This window comes from Glandiceps talaboti, chromosome 20 (assembly GCF_964340395.1).
Source record: "Glandiceps talaboti chromosome 20, keGlaTala1.1, whole genome shotgun sequence".
Taxonomy (NCBI): domain Eukaryota; kingdom Metazoa; phylum Hemichordata; class Enteropneusta; family Spengelidae; genus Glandiceps; species Glandiceps talaboti.
The window spans coordinates 7,539,090-7,552,254 of record NC_135568.1 but is presented as its reverse complement, the minus strand read 5'-3'; positions in this window follow the sequence as shown (position 1 = coordinate 7,552,254).

Below are 13,165 nucleotides of genomic sequence, written 5' to 3'. Positions count from 1 at the left end.
TAAAGATGAGATTTCCCCCAAAGTGTACTGAAGACCATGATTTTGTAGTAGCCAAACTTGTCCTATATGTTCATAACGTTTATAAATACGTTGGGAGAGATTATATCATATACAATATTGTCACATAAAGTTTGATGAACACTGAATTTTCATTACTCTTTTCAACATGATAATGTCTCTCTTGTCCCTGTTTTTCTATCTCTGTCTAGATGTCGACCTTACTGTATTTGCCGCTGTCTGTCTGTATATCTGTCTGTCTGTCTGTCTGTCTGTCTGTCTGTCTGTCTGTCTGTCTGTCTGTCTGTCTGTCTGTCTGTCTGTCCGTCCGTCCGTCCGTCCGTCCGTCCGTCTGTCTGTCTGTCTGTCTGTCTGTCTGTCTGTCTGTCTGTCTGTCTGACAACTGACTACATCGTCAAAGAATAAACTGACATTGCTATTAGACGATGTCCATGAATTACTGAAAGGTTATCATATATCCGAGTCCTTGAAACACAAACTAACGTAGAATTTATATTAACTCTTTTGACAAAGCTGCAGACGTCAATTGGAACTTCCTCACACCTCTTTGAGACTATTTACACAAAGAAATGTAAAGTCTTTTGCTCATTATGATTTCTACATTCATCTATAACTTCACCTTCTTTCAAACTAGTCTATTTATACTGTATATGTCAATAGTCGTACATAAAACATGACACTATGAGAATGCATACAAGTAGTCAAAACACATTTTGTATGGCACTGAACAATGGACACATACTACAAGCAGCCATTGTGTGACATTGTATAGCTGGGTAAATTATATTTTCCCCCTCCATAAAGTTAATCAACCGTCCTCAGTAAGTGTACTTTTTCCTATCTTTATACAGTCCCCATAACCTAGACTTGACTATGAGATACGTCTTGTTGTTCAGTCCTGTCAGGCTTCTAAATAGTTTGATCAAGACTTGGCAGCACAGACCCACAGAGTAGTACGGACGTAAAGTGCACGAATGTCGTGTCTTATATTACCCATGACATGTACGTGTATAAAATACGTAAACTGAATATTTAGAAATAGGTGATAAACTGTATGTAAATGTGATCTTTCGAACAGAAAAAAAAACAGACGATGGGTCCTGAAGACATAAACGCACTCTGACAAGACTCTACAACAAAAGTTTTGTCAAAATAACCATAACTTAGGGGTACATATATGGTTACTCGTTTACTTGTTCCTTTGCAAGACTACTTTTTTAACGAGAGGATCTCGAAAAAGGAAAAAATATACTCTCTCTGTTTCTTTCCATATTTTGTATATTCATGATAGTTCAATCCTAATAAATATTAGTTGTATTGCTAATTACATGATGATGTTGTCTTGTAAAGTTGATAGACGAGATACAGTCAAACAGTAAACTCTGAGTCCGATGAAATACCCGGTATGTGAATTTGATATGGGGGGGGGGGGGGTCATCGTGTTTTAGAAATAAGTGACTAGGTCAACCTGTATTGGGTTTTAAAGAGAAAAAGAGGGGAATCAGAGACTTTTTGTTGGTCGAATGGAAAAATCCACCCTAGGCCGAAGAACATGACCAGTCCATTAGTCTCTCACCTGGGCGATTTGTTTTACCCTTTCCCTGGAGATATCACGAAAGCTACTACTACGGTAAAAGCCGAGGCCTGACCCCCCCCCCCCCCCCGTAATTTCTGATAGCCCCCTAAGTGCCACACACACTCTCTCATAAACGCTCAGGGCGAAGTCAATCCGATCTTCTAGGGCCAAAATGATACATAATGCTCTAAAATCGTGTTTCTTAATTAATAGACAATGGCGCGGGAACAATAGTACGAGATTTAAATTATAAAAGAGACATACTGTGTATTTTAATAGATAGAGCTTGAAAATTTTGCTATACGGTGATTACTCTAATAGCAAAAAGTTCAAAAACCGTAGCTCATCAGATCCGCGAGCTTTGTGTAGATTTGTTTAGTCTGCATGCCAATGTGGTCTCTGTGAGTGGAGGTGTAAATCGTAACGATACCGTATAGGAACTAGATTTGTTAGACAGCGGAAGCATTTTCTTACGCCAATGTGTTGTGTAAACGATAAAGCTCGACCCTAAAATAACACTGAAACACCTATGAACTGCTAGATTTTCCTTTCACCACGCACGTGCCACAAAGATAGGATAAAATACCAACTTTCACCTAAACCCTCGGACCACTATAAAGAATTGAACCCAAACAAATCATCTGACCTAAACGTACTCTTATCAATCATAGTTTGTCACAACTGACACTTTTATTTTAATGTGATTGCCACTGTTATTTTAATGTGAATTTTAATGTAGTACAGAATTGTACATCTCCAGAATGAGGGAAGGGGTACGTGTGTGTGTGTGTGTGTGTGTGTGTGTGTGTGTGTGTGTGTGTGTGTGTGTGTGTGTGTGTGTGTGCGGGGGGGTTGTACCATTAATTACACATATCAAAATCTGTGTATCGAAGCGGGAGGGGGGATAGCCGAAACTTCGAGAAAAAAATTACTCAAATAATGTCTCGTCATGCCCCACCTGCCAGATATTCTGCTCGTTCCCTAAAGTCCAAGACCTTTACTTGCCGTGATGGACACTTACACCTTTTTTGGACGAATTCGAAGAGAATGGGTAAGTCAAGTTGCATGTTTTGGACAATGGCCTCGTCTGTCTTTCGACATATCCTCGCTCTTTCCAAATAATGAAAACACATTGTCATGGAAATCGCTGTTTAAAAAAAAAACATTTGTATGAACCCATGTCCCAATGGAGAAAGGTCGTCCTGTTATCCAACTTACCTGTCGTTCATTGCACTGTATGGGGTCTCACAGAACACCACAAATCAAGTGACCAATGCTATATGTTGGTATACACTCCATCAGAAATTGAATGGTACTTAACCAGTCTTGAACTGCGCGCAATCCAAGAGAGATAGAGTTATGAAAGGTATGATGGAATCATGTTACTCCAAGGAGCTCTTTTCATTCTTTCTTTCAAACTTTAAGTTATAAGTTTATGAAATTCTATGTTTTGGTGTTATGAGCGATTAGTGCAAGGGGATGGGAGGGGGGTTGCATTGAGGAGAAGGGGAGGGTTCTATTTTTATTGACGTCAACTATTACAACATCGTGTCATCCATTGCAGCGCAATCGCGAATTTCCGACGATCGGAAACAAATTTGTCTTCTTTTTTTGCGACGATGATCATAACGGATGATGTCTTTTGTGACTCGGACGATTGTAAAGAGCCGCAGCGTTTCTTTGCGCGAGTGACGTATAGCGTTACCGGCAGTTTCCGAAGGTCACCATAGCCATAAAGATTCACCAGTGTATTTTGCGACGTTCGCCACGTAAGGCCCAATAATTTGAAAGATTGAAAATGATCTTATAACAGTCTGGTTCAAGGTCGGTGAATGGACAATTACCTGAAAACCCACTCCCTCCCCATCTAGTGCCAAAAGTGGGGGGGGGGGGTCATTGATTTGTGTAAACAAGTGTGAACCCTTTCAATCCCATCCCCTTCAAATGACATGCATGAAAATATTAGATTTGGAAATAAACAAATATATTCAGCATAGAAAAAAATAAAAGCTCATAACAAATGCCCACGTGATGTCTTTAAGTTTGTTCCGTTTTGGGTCTGTGTCGTAAATTCTCTTACTTGAGGAACAAATTCATGCATTCGTGTACTAAATTTAAATATTGTTATTGTTTTTTTGATCACCGAGGACATCCTGACTATTAACTGAGATTACGCGATTTTTTGTTAGCGTAGTGAGATTGGGTCGCTTCATTTGCTATGAGTCACGACGTATGACATCATAGATTTCCTACTCTTTCAGTGGTGTGCGAGGATAGCTATTTATAACTTTTTTGAACTGATGATATTTTATCATAAGTTATTTCTATATTAGGCTATTCAGTGTCATAGTCAGTCAGATGTATGAGCTATACATTACGACATATAGATTATATATATTGATATAAATTACATGGTTTGAGTACATTTCTTGACAAGTGAGCAATTATTTGAAACTTTTTTAGCTTTATGAGGGGAGAAATACCTGGCAAATACCTGGCAACAAGTCCGAGTTTTATCAAAAGAGCGTCGTTTAGATACGTAGATGTGTCTAAATTTGAAATACCCCGGATGAAAATGGTTCAGTGTTCGATATAGGTTGACAACTTTCCCGCCAAAATACACTCCAGAACATTTCTGTAGTTCTCTATAAATATCTATAAAACCCCCTCCCTTCTCTGATTCCAATAGTAGAAATGTCATCATAGAAATAAACAATTTCAAAAGAATGTATTTGACATTCTTTTACCCAAAACTCAGTTGAAGTGCCACGTTCAATACAAGTTTCATGGTGCATGGTACTGCATGTACGTACTGTGTGTAAAGGTGCTATAGGCTGACTCGGAGGATAGGGGTCTCCAGGTTATGCTCTAGCCGCCCCGATTGCATCCGGCCGGCGACGGGAAAGGATTCGTTGAAGGGGAGACGCCAAATCATTTGGGTGTTGATCGAGGAGTCGTATTTAGCAGAGAAGCTGCTATTGAAAGTAACTTCGGAGTTCTTCGTTCGGACTGTTTTGATGTCATGTGACTCTTACGTCATATTTTGCAAGTACATGCCTTTGTCTTACCTTCATTTCTTTATTATAATAGGAACTACGAGTCATTTATCAGATACGAGGACAAGGGGATATTTTCGTAATTCAGAGTCGTAATCTCCTCTTGACTTCTTTTTCGTGTACGGCAAACAAAATAACGATCGCAAAGCCGTAATTTGATGTCGTCGTAAACATTCTGAAGCTGTTTTTATTTTGTGTTATCGTTAGACGTGTTTGGTACTATGATTAATTGGTTTATTTATTTGTAGGTAAAACGAGTTAAATGTTATGTATACATCTCTACCGTATGAATGAATAACACGCCTGATAGATAGATAGATAGAGAGAGAGAGAGAGAGAGAGAGAGAGAGAGAGAGAGAGAGAGAGAGAGAGAGAGAGAGAGAGAGAGAGAGGGGGGGGGATATGCATACACATACACAATCATGCACATACACATACGCAGGCACACAGACAATGGCGATAGTCAGACAAGCAGACAGATCGAGAGAGGCCTTGACTCAACACAACTTTAATTGATTGAAGTGCAAACAAACGCACAATCCAGGGTCTACACATTCCGGCAACATTGTGTACTAATAAATCTAGTGTACAACAAGTATGACTTGAGCTCCGTAACGCGGAGTTGTCCATGTACCATTTCGAACTCTGTTTCGGGTATTATTATAGATATATTTGCAACCTTCACTTTGTAAATGAATGGGGTTTTTTTCGGAAATAAATTAAACCCAATATAAGTAATGTCAGTTGAAGGACGGATTATACGAGGAGATTTTTGTGCCTTCATCAAAGCATTTAACATTCTCTTAAAGTTTCATTGCAATAGGGAACAATACGTACATGCTAGTGCGACCTATATTCAGATCATTCGTTACACGGCTACTGACATCAGTGATATGGGTGATATGAGAACACAGTTGTTATACTTGGAAGACGAGCTCCCTGTAAGTCCTCTGTGACCCATTTAAATTGACATATGGGGTTAAATAAACGAGCAAGATTTGTCTTTCACGTTTGTGAATAAGTCCCTATGTATATTATCAAGTTTATATATATATATATATATATATATATATATATATATATATATATATATATATATATATATATATATATATATATATATATATATATATATATATATATATATATATATATAATTGTGGCAATCCCTGTGTACAAGTAACAAAGCATGGACCCTCCAGTAAGCCTAAACCTCCAATGCAGGTGGTAATTAAATTCGTCTTTACATGTACACAGATACTTAGATTCATGGTTGCTGGTATATGTTTATGATGCTCTTCAGTCAAACAGTACCACAGTTCAAAGTCAAATATCATAGAACGGCACCCTGAAGGGTACGATTGCGATGGCAGATTTTCATGATTGCTGCCTATGTTTGATGTTGCGTACGTTTATAGTAATCAATCAAGATTGCTGTCGCGGCAAATTTGAATTGAATCAGAAAGACGGACAGACCGACGGACGGACGGACGGAAGGACAGACAGACAACAGACAGACAGACAGACAGACAGACAGACAGACAGACAGACCAACAAACAAACAAACAAACAAACAAACAAGGTGAAAAATAGCCTCCTTACACACGTTGAATAGAGCAATATAAGCGCATGCGACTGATTTGGACGTAGATGGCGCTATATTCATTGGTTATATGAACATACTGTTCCTACATAATAAGTGTAGGCAGTACCTCAGAAACTGAACACGTGAACTGAAATCATAGTTACAATATAAGGTCTTACAATGCACTGTCTATTTCAGATGAAATGGTTTCAATTGTAGTCATATCTCAAGAGACATGTCAGGTTCAAAACATCTACACTTCATACGAAAGTATATATATTTCTGTGAAATAAAGCATAAAGACCCCACCTCGAAGACATTGGGACTTCAATCCTTTGTACCAAATCGATATAGGTAGTGAGGCCAAATAAAAAGGATGATTTGTTTCCAGTAACCCGTTCGACCCTAGTTTAAGTGGCACACCTTAAATTTTTTTTTATATTCAAACGATAGGTAAAATCATGGTGAGAATTTACTTCCTTTTCTGTAAACATTTTCTTGTCAAAGTGTCTATGGTTAATTCTTTTTTTAAAAGCCCATTCCAGAGAAATCAAGTCTTTCAAAAATGTAAGTTGAATTTATACAATGCAGACTGCATATTATTTGTCTAATTTGCATATAATTGTCTTACACACGTCATCACCGTCAGAAGTATTGTGACCAAGGAGTATCTCGTTTTTTTGGTCTAAGCAATATCTAAACAACACAAATTTAAACAAAATTAAAACTCCACCCTATCTACCATATTTTCTGAAGTCATATTATCGAAAACATTTTTTTTGCCCGATGGTACTTTTTTTATATTTACATACCTTCTATGTAATTCCTAAATTTTAATTTTTTTATCCCCTAGCCCTTCAAATCAAGGTTTCTAATTCTGCTATCGGGATGTTGTGTCATTATTGCAAAATGTTGAGGACCAACGTCATGCACTTGCCCCATTGTTCGTCCATAAAGTTCTGTTCAGTTTATAGGAAAGACACCCCCGGAGTTCTTCTACATATGACTTTAGTGTGCCACCAGTATACAGCTGTACTTACGAGTACTATCTAAGACAATTACGTATGTTAGAAACCATAGTTACGAAACAGAATGCCGTCTTGCGCGACATAATCTTCCTAACATGGTTACGCAATCGTCTGGCACAACAAAAATCTTACCGTCGGGCTGTGAACTTGCATGAACATTTTTTTGATTGTCTGTAACCTTAAAAAGTAAAACAGTAACTCCAGATAGTGTAGCTTTATTACAGTGACTTGTGAATATACAGTTACAGATTATCAATAAAAAGAACAGTAAATTTAATATACATCACCCAGACCATAGTTGCTCTGGGCTTATTGCTCATTTTAAATTTCAATTGTCTGACTTTTGATTTTGCAAAATTTGGAACACACACACACACACACACACACACACACACACACACACACACACACACACACACACACAGTCGAGCTTGTTACCATTCGCCCCTAAAACGACCTTTTCAATCCTAAGGGGAAGAACTCCTATTCCTGCACAATTCCTATAGTGCAGCTTTTACAATAGTGATCAAATTGTCGGTTGTCTGATCGTAAAGGATACACCAATTACAGTTATAATACAGTCAGCCGATAGATTTTGCAAATGAATTGATGTTTACTTAGATTTTTGTCGAGTCATACTACATCCTGTTTCAGGATAACTTTTTTCTATTGTAAGATATATTCTTTTTGATGAAAGAAAACGACTTGTTGTTTTGTACAATGAGTACGTACACTCAGCTTGATGAATACATAATTATGCCTTCGCCGAATCGCGGCAGTATCTTCTCCAAACTGAAGGTCGGGTCATTTCCGCTGGGGTAGTAAATATCTGCATTTGATGATATAGTAGTAGGGTCTATGGTTCAATGTTCAAGGATATATAAATATAATCACTGGGCATTCACTTGAAAACTCACACTGTGCTATCAGCAACTCAAGAAGAGATACACGGGACAAGACTTGCTTCAACTCTTCTAAACATATTTGTCAAAGGGAAGGGAGAGGGGGGGGTATTGCTATTTGTAAAGTCGATGAGATAGATGTATCTTGGGAATTGTTGACGTCATAATTTAGAAACAATGAGACAATGGGAAGTCCAAGTTAGTGACTCAAATCAGTCCCAGTGTGATTGCTACACAAACACTCTACTAAAGGATGTACTTAGTGAGAAAAAAATGCATATAAACAACACTTGTGGAGTCAATATTTTCACGATATGTCCATTGTGTGGCCTACAAGTCAAGTGGGCCTCACCATAGAACTTCGAATTCAGTGGGACAGACTTTCGTAAACATGTGATAACCTCTTGCCCATTCATTTTAATGTACAACTGGTTTTTCGATCATGGAAAAACACACGCTTCACGAACACTGAGCATTCTAGTCTAGATATAATAAGTGTATGGACTTGAATGCCCTTAGTTTCTAATATAGTCTTACTTAGTTTACAGAAAAAAAGTTTGGACAGAGTGTGTTATAACAAATTCGTATTGTACTGTTACTCCATGAATAAGTGGGTTATCCACTTGAAGTAAACCCAAATAATCGATGTTGATTTTTACATGAACCTGATAACACAATAATAAATTAATGGTTTACTACATGTATATCTGCACATTTATTAGTGTTCGTTACACTGTTTATGAAGGTCATTGTGACCTGGTACATGTACATTGTGGTGCAGCTTAGACTATTATATTTCAGACAAATGTTATGTTATGTTATGTTATGTTATGTTATGTTATGTTATGTTATGTTATGTTATGTTATGTTTGAAGTTGTGTTGTGTTGTGTTGTGTTGTGTTGTGTTGTGTTGTGTTGTGTTGTGTTGTGTTGTGTTGTGTTGTGTTGTGTTAACTCATGTTATGTTCTGGTGTTGTCTTAACTCATGTTATGTTACATATTATGTGATGTGATGTGTTGTAATGTGATGTTTTAATTTTATGTGATGCTATGTTATGTTATGTTTTATGGGTGATGTGATGTCAGTTATGTTATATGTCATGGCACGTTATGTTATTATATGCTATACAATGTAATGCAATGCAATACAATGTAATAGTATGTTATTTTATGTTGTGTTGTGTTGTGTTGTGTTGTGTTGTGTTGTGTTGTGCTGTGTTGTGCTGTGTTGTGTTGTGTTGTGTCGTGTCATGTAATATCCTGCAATGCCATACTATGTGATGTTGTTGTTGTTGTTGTTGTTGTTGTTGTTGTTGTTATTGTTGTTGTTGTTGTTGTGAATGGCCAGTACTTGTGGTCATAGTTTCCAATACGTTCGTTGAGTTCAAATCACAAGTTACTATATTTCAACCACTATGTACATTTGTTGAACTGTATACGTAATGTGTCAATAGAAGCAATCAATAAAAATCCCCCTAATGTACAAGTTGTGGATATAATCTAATAAATAAGGGCAACGTAGGTGACGATGCATATGTTAAAAGTAAAACATTATCACAATTCGTGTTGGTACCGTACTGTTTGTTTGTTTGTTTGTTTGTTTGTTTGTTTGTTTGTTTGTTTGCTTGCTTGCTTGATTGCGTGCGTGGACTGTCACTACGTTAACGTGTGCTATCATGATAATTTATAGAGTATGAAATAACAAGAAGTCACGCATGCGTTGTTTCTACTTTATTGAAAGATATGTTTGTAACCGATTTCTGCCAAAAATATCTTGGACACTATATTCACATATAAAAACAAGCGTGTCCCTTTTGATACTTACAAAAAAATCTGCCCACATCGTTTTCCCCCACCTCAACGATCATCACTACCACCACAGTAACAACAACCATCAAAACCATCATTTAATACCACAAACAACACATCACCACCACCATCATCACCACCACCACCACCACCACCAATAGCACAATTACCATCATCACCACCACAACCACCACTAATAGCACAATTAGCATCACCAACATCAACACCATCAGCACAATGACACAATTACCACCACCACCACCACCACCACCAATAGCACAATTACCATCACCGCCACCATCAATAACACAATTACCATCACCACCACCACCACCACCACCAATAGCACAATTACCATCACCATCATCACCACCACCAATAGCACAATTACCATCACCACCATCACCACCACCATCAATAGCACAATTGCCACCATCACCACCATCACCATCACCAAAAATAGCACAATTGCCATCACCAACATCATCACAACCACCAATAGCAGAATTATCACCATCACCCCCATTAGCAGAATTACCACCATCACCACCATTAGCAGAATTATTACCATCACCACCATCACCACCAATATCACAATTACCACTATCACCATCACCACCAATAGCAGAATTATCTTCACCACCACCATCACCACCAATAGCAGAATTACCATCACCACCACCATCACCACCAATAGCAGAATTACCATCACCACCCACTACCACAATGACCATCATCATCATCATCATAACTATCATTACGACAACAATCACTGTAACCAACACCACAACAAAAAAGGAATACTACTACTACTATGACTACTACTACTACCACAACCACAATCATAATCGCAACCACCCCACCACCACCACCACCACCACCCCCACAACAACAACAACAACAACAACAACAACAACAACAACAACCACAACCAACACAACCATCATTAATTAAGACAAGAACCCGGTCACCTACGCAAATGATATAATATTGGGTGTTATCAGCAGCCACCATATTTTTCCATATTTGAGTAAAATGTCGTCCCGGGGGTCAGATATAGACTAAACAAAAATGGTTCAAGGACCCGACCGATTGAACTCCAATGAAACTATAATTCATGGCTTATGCGTCAGACAAGATCGACCTAATACTAACAGAGTATGCCCACCTCTAACCCTACAAATAACTTAAACAAATACTCCCATAATACAAATCCTTGACATCATCCGTGTATCATGATAGCATGGCAGCAGAAAGGTATAACTGGATCAATACGACCTATTTGTGGTGATAACGAGACTGCAGCACATCATCATCATCATCATCATCATCATCATCATCATCACCACCACCACAACCACCACCACCAGCATCATCACCATCACTATCGTCGTCGTCACCAATACCACCACCACCACCACCACCACCACCATCATCATCAACAACAACAACAACAACAACAACAACAACAACGACAACGACAACAACAACGACAATACACGATACGTCATCAGAGGGCATGGGGATGTGTACTACAATAAAAATCACGAAACTTGAGACAAGATGATACAATGTAGCAAAGTTAGTCAGATTTTTTTAAAGCCAGACGATGAAATGTAGCGAAGTTAGTAGGCGAGACGATGAAATGTAGCGAAGATAGTAGGCGAGACGATGAAATGTAGCGAAGTTACTGAACCGAACGATGCAATGTAGCAAATTTAATAAGCCACCTGTTAGTAAGATTTTTGCCAAGCCGGATGACGTTTTGTTTCAGTTCTCGTGATTTTCATTGTAGAGGGTTAAAGGTGAATTGATTGTTATAATTGTATTTTGATCAAATGTGTGAATCAAATAATACAGGTAGCGTTAAAGTGTGTGTTGAATTCATCATGATCATGAGCATCTTCATTGAATTATTGATAATTTGATAGCAGAATCACAGTAATTGAGCGAATATCTATTAGGCCTACACTTCATGCCAGACTTTATCACCCTTCTATGGAGGCGTGTTTTGGTTGACGAGTTTGTGCAATGGCGACAGGAAATCTCGAAGCAACATCCATCGGTTTTTAACAAATTCATGGCTAATTTGCTAAATGCGTTTATTTGACAACATTGTGTTAGTGTATAAGGACTTTAAGAATCAAACAATAACGATTTGTCGTGATGAAAACAACGCAGCTTTAGAAATCCAAGAGGATGTTGGTCTATGAAACAAAAAAGGAGTCGGGCACAAGACACCGACAAATTTAAAAGCCTTCTTTAACAGACGTTGCTGATTCACATGAACATTTCCCTGCAGCACAAATCGATATAAAGTTATTTCTTGCTGGATTCTGGAATTACTGTATTATTATAACATGTACAATAATTATCACTGTTCAGTATTTGATTCTATGCTTTGATTGGTGGTTTACTCTCTCCGTGTAGGAATTGTTGGTCACAAAATATGAAATGATGGCCTAGTAGTATATACTACTAGCATAACGTACTCAGGGAAATGCCGACGAGTTAGCCCAATTTTGTACAAGCACTAGCGACCAGTTAATGTCAACCTTTGATTCCTAGTACCAGTTTACCAATAGCAAAACGTTGACTTCATAAAATTGAAGGAATCGGTCCTATTTTCTCGTGGTTTGTTGATACTTTTGTGTAACCATCCCGTTCAGCAATACTTATTAAAGAAAATTTATCTACACATTCAACGCCTTCGTCTACCCATCACTGTATACGTTAAAATATGAATCGAAACTCTACAAATAGGGTAAAACGAACCCGTGTGGTGGAGATCGGACGACGGTGTGTTTCAAACCCTTTTCATGAAATGTAAGTACAGTTATATATAAAAGTGCAGTCGTCCAAGGTTTTTAACGGTGAACTGCAGCACGTGATATGGAATTTTACCGATTGTTTTCATTCTCGTGCACCATACGTGACGTGATTTGCTGAAGAACTAGGTGTTTTAAATGACAGTTATCTACTAACCCTGGGCCATTGTTGAGACATGACTGGAAACCCCAGACTGCGGTAGTATTACAGCGTTGATTTATTTACATCAAGATACGAGCTGTCTTGTGACTGGACAGCCCGAGGTACTCATTCTCCACCGGCCAAACATCTCCCCCTTAAACCCACGTGGCAATTGCTCCAAAAGCTGTATTGGAACTAGACGGAACGTTTTCGGTGATCTC